The sequence below is a fragment of the Pseudopipra pipra genome, chromosome 2 (assembly GCF_036250125.1).
Source record: "Pseudopipra pipra isolate bDixPip1 chromosome 2, bDixPip1.hap1, whole genome shotgun sequence".
Lineage (NCBI taxonomy): Eukaryota > Metazoa > Chordata > Aves > Passeriformes > Pipridae > Pseudopipra > Pseudopipra pipra.
In genome coordinates, this window is record NC_087550.1 from 69,281,634 (window position 1) to 69,294,504 (window position 12,871).

Here is a 12,871-nt window from a genome sequence, read left to right on the forward strand (position 1 = left end):
ACAGCACATCCATTCACTCCACCTGCTTTCATTCCTACTCAAATCAACATTTGCCCTTACTGACTTACAGGATATAAGCTGTTTCTTCACCTCTCTAGGTCTCCTGGCCTTTCCACAAGAATTATTAATGTCAAGGATCATACTGACTTCATCCCATTCCTAGTAGTAAGCACCACAACTTGTCTCATCAACACATGAGATACTGTTGTTACGATCCACTCCGGAAAAAAAGGGGGGGTAACCCAGGTTCTTATCAGTAATTCCCTCGGGGTGGATTAGAGTGAAACGACACTGAATAATCGGTGTCTGAAAACATATATAGGTAGGGTTTATTTTAACAATTTTGTTTTAACAGGTGTTTGTTTAACAGGCATTTTGGGTGTTGCCATCTATATTATCTATCATAGGGATAACCCCTGGGGGGAAAATGCATAAGGGAGAGAAAGGAAAGACAGGATAAGGCTAAGGGAGAGTAAGAGAAAGAAAAGCTGAGAGCGGACAGATGTATATAGCCACCGTCCACGTAGTCCAGTGATGAAACTTGGTAGTTGCCGCTTCTATGTCTGTCAATTGAAGTGGTGGCCTTGATCTGCTGGGGGTGAAGGAGGGAAGCCCCCACACTCCAAGAAGTTGTGAGTTATTATATCCATGGTTAGTGTCAAGGGCCATGCCTCGAGCCTCCAACCTCTCCCTGGGCCTGTGTAGAGTTTCTGTGTCTGGCCTGGTTCCTGCCTTTCAGGACTGGCAGAGGGGGGATGGGTTTTGATGGGCCATCAGAGGTATAATGCAAAAGTCCTGCAGAAGCCTGCAAAAGTCCCTTGGCAATCCTAGAATGCATAAATCATTAACTGTTTCAGTCTTTGACACCAGTACTTGCAAATTCAGTAGTGCCAGGATCCATGTTTCAATCCTCTGGCCAGCTGGCACGGACTAGCCTTGCTCATGCTACTGAAGTCTCATAAACAAGCTTGCTACATTCCATATGTTGGGAAATAGTGCCTGGCTTTTTCTAACTCCGGATCTATGCTCAGGATTTGTTTGTTAACTTGCTAGCTGGTCAGGGCTGGAACCATACCAGGGGCACGCTGTCCACAGTAGAGAGCGCGAAATCACAGCGTCAGAGTCTGTCTCTCAGTTTGCCAATATAGACATAACCAGGTAGACTTCTTTTTAAGATCTTCCTGGATCTCCTCTTGGATCCACAGTCTCCTCTGGAGCTGGTAGGGCACCTACATGTGGGGAATCTTCATCTCTCCCCGCCCAGCCTGGGCAGTGGCAGTACAGATGAGGAGGGGACCCCTCAAAAAGCACTTCTTCAGTGTCCTTGTCCCATCTGTGAAAAAGGGAGAGAACTCTGGCTTTCGCAATACAGGGAAAGTATCACTTCTGCTTTTACAGACAGTGGCTTTATTATTTTCTGTCCTTTTTGGGAAATCAAAAATTTCTCAGGGATCAGAGTCTGAAAATTTTTATTTAGAAGGGAAAACAACACTGCAGAGACGTCAATTTTCAGAAGATCCATTTCAACTAACGCCTTTGAAAATCTGGCAAAATCTTATGTGTTTAGAAGTAAAATATAGCATTTCCTTTATTTCAGAAAGGGCAGGTTAACAGCCTGGTATTTCCAACCCAATGCAAAGAGAAACTTAAGAGAGCTGAGGTGGCACCTTATTCAAGTCCCACACAAATCTGACTCTCCTTTGAGATTTATTTCTGTAAAGTGACAGCCACAAGCTCCAAATCATGAAACTGAAGTGTTAAAAAAAAAAATAATTCCTGTATTACAGAATAGCTTGCAGAATATTAAGCTTTCAAGTTTTCTATTTCTAATTTTATCATGGCCTTTTTTTTTCTAAAGTTTTTGTCACACAGCAAGAAGGGCATGGTTACCACATCCTTGCATCTTGTGATAAGATATGTAAGTCAGCTGAGTCCTAGTACAAAAAAAAAATTCTAGTTTATCCCAAACACTTCTTTTAATTGTAGTTCATTGAATTTACAATGGGCCTGTCAGATTTGAGGCAAGAGAATAAAAAGGTTTTCAGAGATGCTGTTGGCTCCAACTGTGACTCCTTTTTTATTGAAATAGGTTTTAGTTCTGTGTATTTGCTACAGAATGTTTTCCTCAGTGTTGTTTTTATGCTGAACTGAGACTTGGCAATGTTTTCCATTGGAATGCAACACTGTCATGTAAGGTCAAAGGGAAAATGCTAGTCAGTGTTTCCCAGTGGTTGTACACAGATAACATTATGTCCTTTCATTGAGCTCAGCTTTTATTCCTGAGAAATAACTGTTATTTTAGCTTGAATCACAAAAGATATTATCAGGCATAAATGTATGCAGCTTTTTATGGCTTATGTTCAACAGTTGAAGAAAAACACTTTGTCATAAAATATTATCAATTCTAACTTTCCAGAACCAATTTTCCTTCCTTCCTGCCTTCCTGCCTTCCTTCCTGCGTTCCTCCTTCCTTCCTGCCCCTCTTCCTTCCTGCCTTACTCTCCCCCTTCCTTCCTTCCTTCCTCCCTCCCTCCCTCCCTCCCTTCCTTCTTTCCTTCCTCTCTCCCTCCCTCTGTCCCCCTGTCCTCTTATACTGGATTTTTTTAGGGAATGGGCAGAGGTGGAGGGGTGTAATAGAAAGGCCTAGACCTTGGACCACATTTATTCTAAGCTTTGGCAGTGATTGCTTTTCTAACTGGTTCAAGTAAAGTCCTCTCATATCTTTTGTTTCTAAAATTTTGATAAAAAATTTTTACCTTTCTCTGTAAACTCTTTGAAGAGTGTCTGTATACAAATCTATTATTATCTCTGCTAAAATCCTTCCAAGTAGTGTTTAGAAGCTTATAGAGAATGAGAGGATAGGAATAATTCATTCTTTGATTTATTTTGAATCTCAGCTTCTTGAATGACAGAAATGCAATGCCCATTACCTTGAAGCTGGACACATCTGCAAATCTGTTAAGTAATAGAGTACTGCTTGCACAAGCTGTAATTTAAAGGTTGAAAAATCTTGCATCATCCTTGAAATATAAAACCATAGATGCCCAGTTTCCCAACAGTGTGTTTTACAAAGCTCCTGGCCAACTCCTTAAGTAAGCCCTTACACAGTCCTGTTTAGTCCTTTTGAAGGGAAATTATCTAATTCAATGTATCTGTTTTATTTCATATGAATTTGTCAATATAAGTAGAGATAAATTAAAAACTAAGAATGCATCTCTCTTGTTATGTTTGATTACTGAATCAGTGGAAAATGAATCTTCTTCATGACAAAGTAATTTCCCTTTCACATGTCTTACCTAGTGCTATATTACCGCAGGTCTCTAGCCTCTATAGCCTGTGGGTTTATACCAGAGGTGAGATGCTATAGGACTCTAACCCTCTGCAATAATTGTGAGGTTTTTAATTCTTTCTGAAATGTCATTTAAATCCTATTAGAGAGAGAGGTCCAGCTACAAAATTGAGTCACACATCTCAATTCTTGATAAATGATCTTGATGTGATTACACTTGGAATTCAATCTCTTAAGCAATTTTTGTTGCAAGTGAAATAAATTTGCTGTAGCAATTTCATTAACCACAAATAAAGGAGTGTTGATTATTGTTTTCATTATGTTACAGTACTATGTTTATACCAAGAAAACTCACAAGTGAGTTTCCAGAAGTACAACGGACTTGAGATGAGCAGATGAGGTCTAGTAAGTAGCCCTGTATACACATTAGCTCTGGTCCTAGAAACAATAGATCTGTGTTAGCATGGCAATGGCCCAGGGTGATTATTTCTACCCCTGAGGAAGGGCTACCTCCCATAAGTGTAGTGTTACTTGACACTGTTATATAGCATTTAGTCTAAATCAAGCTGAAATATCTTTACAAAGTGAAGAATTTCAGATGCATGCATACATAGATACATGCAGCAGATAGAAGTAATTGCTTACCACCAAAAGTGTATTTACACTACAATATTTGTTAACCTTGTGTTTTTTCCTAGGTTCCAGCTCCTTGTATTGCAGACACACTATTTCAGTCTGATGTGGAGCAGAGTGGTTCCTTCAGGGGGATGAGGGATACAACTGAGAAGTAGTTTGCACTATAGTCCACATTATATAGAATGGACATAGGCCTGTCTATATGTCATCCCTGCAAGATAGGAGTCTTCGTTCTTTGATGGGGGTAAGGAAGACAGATAAACGATGTCACCCAGCTCTATAAAATAGCTGTAGTTTGTTTGAAAGATTCCTGGATCAAGCATTAATTTTTCCATGACTTGGCCATTTTAATTTTCCTTCCTCTGCCCAAAATAAAAATAAAAGAAATTTTTTATTTAGGTACCAAAGCAAGGTGGGTTGTTATAAATACTTTATTGAACAAATTGCAGATGGAATGTAAATTACTTTAATTCATTTGGATGGCAAAGGCTAGGGCTGTGCCTTCTGAAATGTAACTTACAACTAAATCAGCCTCTCCTTTGCTACATTTTGCAGTGAAGTCATAATTGTGTGTTTGACATTAGTCTGTTGCCATGGATAGTAGAAATCAGGGTAGGATATGATGACATTAAAAGGTCACTTCAATCTCTAATAGCTATGGTTCTGGGAATGACTAATGGCATTGTGCTGCTACAAATGTAGAGCTGGAACAACATGATGGACTGTAGCTGACTCTTGTATAAGTATAAATACCTCTGAGATTTAGAAGAAAGCATGACAGGACCGTATTAAATAGTGAATGGGTTTATTTTTCATTTTGTTTCTTTTTGAGAGAGATTGCATGCATGGTCATTGGAGGGGATCATTTCACCTGTACAAAAATGTTACAGCAGAGTAGATGTATCAATAAATGTTATTTCTAGTATAAATTTATAATTTTATTTAAACAATCAGCCCTAGATAATAGCTTACAGGGGAATTACTTGAACTAATAAACATTACTATTTTGGCATTTTAGAAACATTTCAAGACCATTTTTAAGATGTAGCTCTTCTTGTCTGATCATAGGAAATAAGGGAAAATGTTTGTTTTCAGAAGGGCATATTTGGAGCGTCTAACTGAAACCATGGAGCTCCTGCTTGATTTGGGACAGTTGGGTTTGATCTGGCAGAAGATTATGACTGAGTCATTCTGAACTGTTAACACAGCCCTGGTGGTTATGTCTCAAATATTTTAGGGAATGTGAAGGAGATGGAGCACAGATCTCTACTACAGCAAAAACTGTTAAAACAAAAAAGAAACACAGAATATGTCAATTGTGAAGACTGTTTTGTAGAATTTCTGTAATGCTCTAATATAAAATTTTTATTTACTCATGCAGTTCATGAGGAAAATTTAAAAAATAATAAAATATAAAGCCTTTTCATGATTTCTCTCCTTTTCTTTTTATATTTTCTTCCACTTCTCTTTTCCTTCCTTCCTTCCTTCGTTCCTTCCTTCCTTTCTGCCTGCCTGCCTGCCTTCCTGCTTACCTTCCTGCCTGCCTTCCTCCCTCTCTCTGTTCCTTCTTCTCTTCTTTCCTTTCTCCCCTGAATTTTAGAAGTGAATGCATTCTATACTCAGTCCTTCCATTAAGCTATTTGTTTTAGCACTTAGTTGTAACCATTTTCTAGTTGTGGTATTTTTATTAATTAACCAGTGTAGACACATATGTGTTGCTCTGTGTTTCAATTTTACATGTAGAGAAGTTCATTGCACATTTTGCATTCTTGAGAATTGTTTGTAGATGGTTTCCTTTGTTCGCAAATCCAATCAATCTACACCAAGCTGCCATTCACTGCTGCTGTGAAATGGTGGTATCTCCATCTCCTTGAAACAATACTTACAGCTTCATGATAGGCCTAAACAGCTCTTTGCTTTAATGCCACTTGCCAGTTATGTAATTTCTCATTCACAGTTCTCACGACTTGTACTCCAGAGGAAAATTTCCTTCTGTCTCTCAACCACTGTTTTCCAGGAATATCATGAGAAGACACAGTGTCCAGAGAAGAGTAGAACTTAGACTAAAACCTGGATAACTCACAGTGCTCTTCTCACTGTCAATAAAGACCCTGCTTTCAGCAACTGACTCATCCCATACCAATGTACTTCATTTAGGAAACACAAGAAGCTCAAGTATCCTCCAAGCTTTTCCTGGTGCTGAAGTAATCCAGTGCTGCTCATGATGCCAGTGTCAGAGTGTGCTGCCCAGCATGTGCTGACTACAATACCATTGGCCATTTAACCTAACACATAACCCTTGGCTACATCTACACTGCTAATAGAAGAGGGCAGGGGACCAATTCCTGACCCTATGGTTACAGACTGGCTTATGTCCCTGCTACCTGTGGCTTTTCATGTGTCTATTAAATTTGCCTGGGAGACAGCTAGTTGGTGTGGTCCACAATGCATTCACGTAGAGAAGAAAATTAAGTAACATGGGTGGTCGAGTATCCCAAGCTGACCCTACAGCCTCTCCCTTTCTATTTAGCAGTGAGAAACTACCTTTTGAAACTAATTCAGTGCTTGGTCTTAAAATGGTAAGAAAATCAATAATAAATAAATAAATGAAATGCAAATCAACACCGATAAAAAGCCCTCCCAAAATGCTATCTGGATGTGCTGGCCAGCACATACCACTGTAAGGCTGCCTTTTGAAAACATTTTGGCAGCAAAGGGAGACTTTTCAATATGGTAACAGCCCTAATTGGATTTTCTTCCAGAAGGCTGGAAAGAGGGCAACGTTGCCTTTATTTTTCCAGTTCTGCAACCAGTGGGAGCCCTTCAGTCCCTTTTCCACCTCCCCTGACAATAGCAAGTAATGTGACACCTGCTATTGGCACTGCCTCCTAAGTAGAAGTTTTGGTATGCCATGGTGTATGCCTGTCCACAGCTTCTGCTTTATAAAGTAGCGAAATACTTATGTTTCTAAAGGAGAATTCCAAGATGCTTGAGAATGTCCCTTGCAAATAGTAAATAATCATCATGAATTTGCATTTTGTTTTTAAAGCTTCTAATGGAGGTTTACCATCAGCAGCTCCACTAAAAAGTGGGAGTAGGGCATCTCACAGTTAGGGGACTTGCCCACGTGACAATAAAAGATCGGGGTAGTAATCCTTTGCATTAATCACACATCTCCCCTCCTGATGATGAGTAGGTGGCCATTTGCAGAGGCACTTTGCCCGCAGCAGGAGGAAGCAAAGGAAAAGTAAATCCTTTCTCTAGTCTCAAGGGCAAAGATAATTTTTTCTTCAATAATAAATTTTCTTCTAAGGGTGCACAACTACACCATTGGAGTATCTGTCTTGTGTCTTGGCACACACTAGAGATGATCAAAGCAGCAGCTTTTGTTTAAAGCAATAGAAAAGCAGGGTTTTGGAACATCCAGGGTTGGATATAACACCACAAAGCAAGGAAGAATCACAAGAGCCAAACTATTTAAATTTTTTTTTTAGCAGTTTGCCAGTGTGCAAAATAACAAGGTAGATCAAGTGACACAATTCTGAAATTGTTTAGTCAACAGACATTCTTTCCCTTTTTGTTCTCCCACAGATTCCTTGAATAGATTCTGGACATGTAGATTTTTTTCAGTCCAGATAATCAGTCCAGTCATCAAAATAATGTTGCTATATTCCATGACAGTGAGAAACAGCATTTTTTTACCAGTATTTTTCTTTGTTTGTGAGATGAATACAAACTCTGCTATTAAAAGACAATGAATAAACCTAGGCACCCTGTTAATAAGAAAAAATTCTCAAAATGGAGCAGATTTTATTCATACTAGTTCTACTTTTATACAAACATAACATTGAATCAAGCAAAACATTGTCATAGTATTTCTATAAGTGATTCATTAATTTCATACCATCAAACAGTATAAAGAAGGCAAACATTCTCAGTACACAAATAATAATTGAAATACATATTTTTAGGCACCTGGTTCTTTTCAGGAACTTGAGCTCTAAAGTATTGCTTGTGAGTAATTATCAGTATCAGTAATCTGATTTACATGATTTATTAATGCCTTGCTAAAAAGCTCTGATGTAACTGTGCGGCTCAATTTTTTCTATAGGGAAAAGAAAATCCCAAGCTCTGTCATAATCAGCTGGCTTATCTCCAATAATTCCAAACTAATTTAAGCAGTCAAGAACTGGGTGTTAACTTCTCTTATATGTCAGGAGAATAGGTAAGAAAATAAAACAAAACTAATCAGTCAAACTGTAGCAGATCTTTACTCTGTAACAGTGGGAGGAGAGAGTGAGATCAGTGGCTCTGCAAAGGTGAAGTGACCAGCTGACTTCTTTGTCTGCTAGCCTGCATGTTCTCCACTAGCAAAGCAGGAGGCAAGATATTTCTACCTGCTACTTTGTGAATAAGGGGCTTTCCCATGCAGTCACTCTGCACAATGAAGCTGTGTCCTGGTGACAGTCCTCCCGAGGACAGTTTATGCCTCCATAATTTCATTTCTTCTTGCATCACACCTGTGGAAAGAAACAGCTTAGTTAATGACAAGAGTGATGCATAGCTTTAATTCTCATTGTTATGAATATGAGCAGGGTCCCATGAGAACACTGGAAGTAATTACATTATATTTTCTTCTGCCTTAGCTACTGGGGCTGGCTTTGTTCATAGCAGATTTTACAAGAATTTCTTGCCATCTTTAAGCCTGGCATTTGCCCATTCTGCCTTGAAATAGTTTAGGATGTGTCATTTCAATGCTGAAGAACAGACAAAGGCATTTATTGCTGAGCTACCTTCCATGAAAGAAACAATTCCTGAGCTACCTTCCATGAAAGAAACAATTCCCACCTCCTGGGAGTTTTCAATTTTTTCTGTTAGTATTAAAGTATCACGTCCACACTGCATTGTAATGGATTACTTGGTTTTGTAATTTCTTTATTTAAGAACAAAAGTAGTCTATTTCAATTTATATATAATATGTATTTCTATAATTTGAGTTTAGTCTTCTTTAGAGTCATAGAAGGCAGAGTACAGTAGGTTAACACAAAACACTATGAACTGAATTCTGAAAGTACAAGTCACATGCTTCTATATATTGTGTGTAGGAAGATAAGATTTCCTTTTCCATGTGCCAAATAGGCTTCTATTTAAAACATAGTAATGCAAAAATGTGTTATTAGTCAAAATCCAGCTAGTTTTTAGATTGTTAATCTAAAACCAATCTAAAATAATTAATCTAAATAAAACAATGAAAGAGAAGTTGTGCCTACTTGTAACTGAAAATCTGTTGTGATTTCCTCAGTACTTTGAGGAAACACCAGTCAATAAGAGTTGTTCAATAGTTCCTTTCATTCCAACTGAAAAAGAAAGCATTTCTAAGTATCTCCAGTTAGAAACTGCAGAGGGGGGCTTAATACACAGTAGTTACTCTGAACCAAGATTAAAATGTTGCTTGATAGCTCCTGGCTTTTTTAGTAGCAATTATTCTGAGTGCATGATAATACTTGTTAGTGACTGCAAGTGCTTTAAGCTCTCGACTCCTTGATATGTTCTTGAACTTATGCCATTTTGCAAGGGGCACTGACTCAAAGGTTTTGATGGGGTGATGGAGGACTGACATAAAATTAACATGTCCTGAATTACTATCCAAGAATTACAGACTTGCAGACTGTGTATGTTTTTAGAGTTACACTCATCACTGACACTAAATACAGTTTTGTCTTATTAAAATGCTGTTAGAACTGCTGCTTAATGATACGCTATGATTTTATGATCAAGTATGCTAAAAATTCTAAGAAATTTTTAGTTATGGACTAATTCAATAGGAAAGGATTGTGTCAACCTAATATATTAATGCATAAGTGGTATTTTCAGTACTGTCCATGGATTATTGTCTCACACTGCTCTATTTGATTGTATAATATAATTGTAGTTTATGCTATCCAAGACTCACAATAAAGTCATTAAGTCCATCAGTCTATTTAAATAACTTAAGACATATAAGATAAAATACTTTTGAACTTCTTGAAGTATCTTACAAGCAGCTCTGCATCTAAGGTGTTTACATTTTAATCAAGTACTGTCAAACTTTTTGACAACTAAGGGAGACACTACTCCTGTTTGCTCAGAGGTCCAATGGCAAATAAATTTTACAGTGTTAAAGGATGATGGAAAACAATCTGAGAACCATTTGAGCGTTCTTCCATGCTCTGACAGTTTGATGGCCTAATTTGAGTAATGAACAAATTTTTAATTCCCTGTATATTCTGCAAATACTTGTGCAGCAGATTTAGCTTGGCTGCAAAGATCTAATTTTCTGTTATCTATTATCTAAATAATAAATCTATAGTACACTGTCTGATAATTTATGATATAATCCACTTTATTTGAAAAAAATAAAGCATTCTAATATAAACAAAATTAAGAGAAGTTCAATGGCCTTTACAGGATGTCTCTTTCATTACTGTGATTCTACTATATAATAGGGACAAAACCCCATAAATACATAAGTGAATAAGCAGGTGATATATGTAGCCACTGATGGAGAAATCCTTACTTCATTGGAGTGAGTCTATTTATTTCTTTCTCTCTTCATTTCTCCTCGAATTTTCTTAACAAACATTTTGAAAATTGTTTTTATGTCTGTTTGTTCAGTTTATTGGAGATAGCAGGATTAGGCAGAGACCGCAAAGAATATGGTTATATATATCTGTTTCTGTCTATGACCAACTTATTTCTAAATATTTGGAACACAAATTCCTGATGTCCTCTGCTGCAAAAGCACAGTTTCAGTTTGTCTACTGAATATATTCCTTTAACATTTCATATATGCAGTTCCATTTTTACTGTGTCAATTAGTATCTTCAGTGAATGAATACAGCATCCTGCTGGTCGCCTGCTTAAAATCCAGTCTGTCTGCAGAAGACATTCTACACTGCCAAGACTTGTGTGATACTAAATCCAGGAAAGCAATTACTATCCTCATGATGTGTAGCATGAAGACATGTTCTAAAGAACTGAGCTGAAAGATTCTTACTTTAAAACAGCCATTCACCTGGAAAAAAAAATGAGTGTGTAAAGATTTCAGGTTACCGTATTAGCTGGAATGTAATTTGACCAAAACAAACTAGAATATAAAGGCAGCCTGTCTGAGGAAACAGTGGAAACAGGAAGGGATATTTGTCATGAGGGGTTTCCTGGTAGAGAAGGTTGGCTCTAGATGGAGAGGATTCAAAGAAGAGGCTAGAACATCAAGATGGAGAGGAAGAAAATGGATTCTGTGGGACATTTCCTCCAAAGCGGTCTGCAACATCTTGAGGTAATGTCATTATTCTGTTGAGATCAATGGGATTTTTCTCTTGGCTTCACAGCAGCCAGGATCTCACTCTTGATGCTTATCACTCATGCTTGACCTTGCAGGAAAGGAAGTCATTTCAATTTAGAGTGCCTCAAAAAATAACCTGTGTCACATACCTATTGGGCTGAGTATGAACACAGCCTTTGTGTGTCAGAAAGGCAAATATATTTATTGCATCTAAAGATCATCAAAGTCAGATTTCTGTATCACATCAGTGCATTTACAGAGCAGGAGGAAACCTGGGCATGTCTGGATTTGTCCCACGTTGACTCACAACTATCCTCTTCAGAGCCAAAACCACTCCTAGTAACACTTTCAGTCGCCAACAGCAACTGCCAGCCAGCAAAAGTAGGAAACAGCAAACTTTCAGTCTGCTTTAACCTGAAACTTGAATCTTGGTAGAAAAGGGATTTTAGCTGTTGGAAGTAGTAACTGGAAGTGCATTAGGCATCCTCTGTTCAGTAGTCAAATCATCAGAGGTTTTACAAGCAGTGGAAGTTTTTGCACCTGGAAAGCTCTCCCAGCCTACACTCTTCAGTGCCAAAATTGGTAAGTCCGTGTTATAGCAATATGCTTATCTGTGGAACTTGGAAATGGGGATTAATTTGAAAATTTAAAAAAGAAAAAAGAACATCTGTGTTTGCTTTTCAGTGTTTTCCATATAACCTCTGCTTAATTTACAAGTAGAATTTCTTCTATCTGTAGGATAGGATTTCTCCTGCCATCTGTAATCTAGGCTCTGATTGTCCTGAAAAGTTCTTTTTTCCTTCTTGTTTTAGCACTGATATGTTGTTGGCATCAGGAGACTGTTCCATCATGCAGCTAGGCCGTACTAAAAAGTCCCATTGATATAAAATGCAGTTCCTACATACTTAGTAGATTTGGAATAATAGGACAAATTGAAGACATGCCAGTATCTTCTGACACATTCAAGTAGAGATATTACTGAATGTACACAAGAACCTCTTAAAGATGTGTTTAACAATTGCTATATTTTATTTAGGAGTTCATACCTTTCAATTGTAAGCAAAGGATTGTTTTATTATACTGCAAGGAGATTTCTATGCTATTTAATGTGTCTCCTCTAAAAGATGGTTGTAAGGATAAGGATTAGGATGACCATCTTGTGAGGGACAAAGTACTAAATTAGAGTCTACTTGTTCTATGGAATCTATTTTTTAAACTGTTTTCAAATAGCTTTGATGAAATTTACAGTATCCCACTGATAGCTTTAATTCATTGACAACTGTCACTGAATTCCTCAAAACCTTTCCACAGCCAAAGTTTTTAGTTTATAATTGCATTTATATCTTGGCCTATCTAACCTACACTGCATCCATCACACACAAGCATTCTTCAGGAATGTGGACAGTAAGCCTTATGCACCTATCTGATATTTCCACTTTTAGTTTAGTTCAGCATTTGTTCCTACAGAGTTTAGAAAATGTGTTCAAAATCATTTAATCTAACTTACTGAATGTTTTTATCTGGTAGATAAAAGGTTATATTTACTTGGATCAGGAACAATAGTCTTAGTTGCTCCCCAGGCTTCATCAGGTTTCAAGTTCAGTTCAGATTTTGACCTGCAT

At 37.7% G+C, this 12,871-nt stretch overlaps 1 protein-coding gene and 1 long non-coding RNA gene across 3 annotated transcripts in view; both read left to right on the forward strand.

Annotated features, from left to right (window-relative positions):
• Positions 1–2,985: 2,985 nt before the first annotated feature.
• Positions 2,986–10,295, forward strand: LOC135409852 (uncharacterized). Its single transcript, XR_010428384.1, has 3 exons — positions 2,986–3,694; positions 3,988–4,169; positions 8,037–10,295. It is a non-coding gene; the product is annotated as an uncharacterized LOC135409852 (long non-coding RNA).
• Positions 10,296–11,637: 1,342 nt separating this feature from the next.
• Positions 11,638–12,871, forward strand: part of SCEL (sciellin) — a 69,594-nt gene continuing 68,360 nt past the window's right edge. Inside the window, exon 1 of one of the 2 annotated variants that reach the window (XM_064645958.1) lies at positions 11,638–11,831. The gene's annotated coding sequence lies outside the window, so the exon portion shown is untranslated. The remainder of the gene's footprint in view (positions 11,832–12,871) is intronic. The other variant, XM_064645957.1, reaches the window with a different exon arrangement.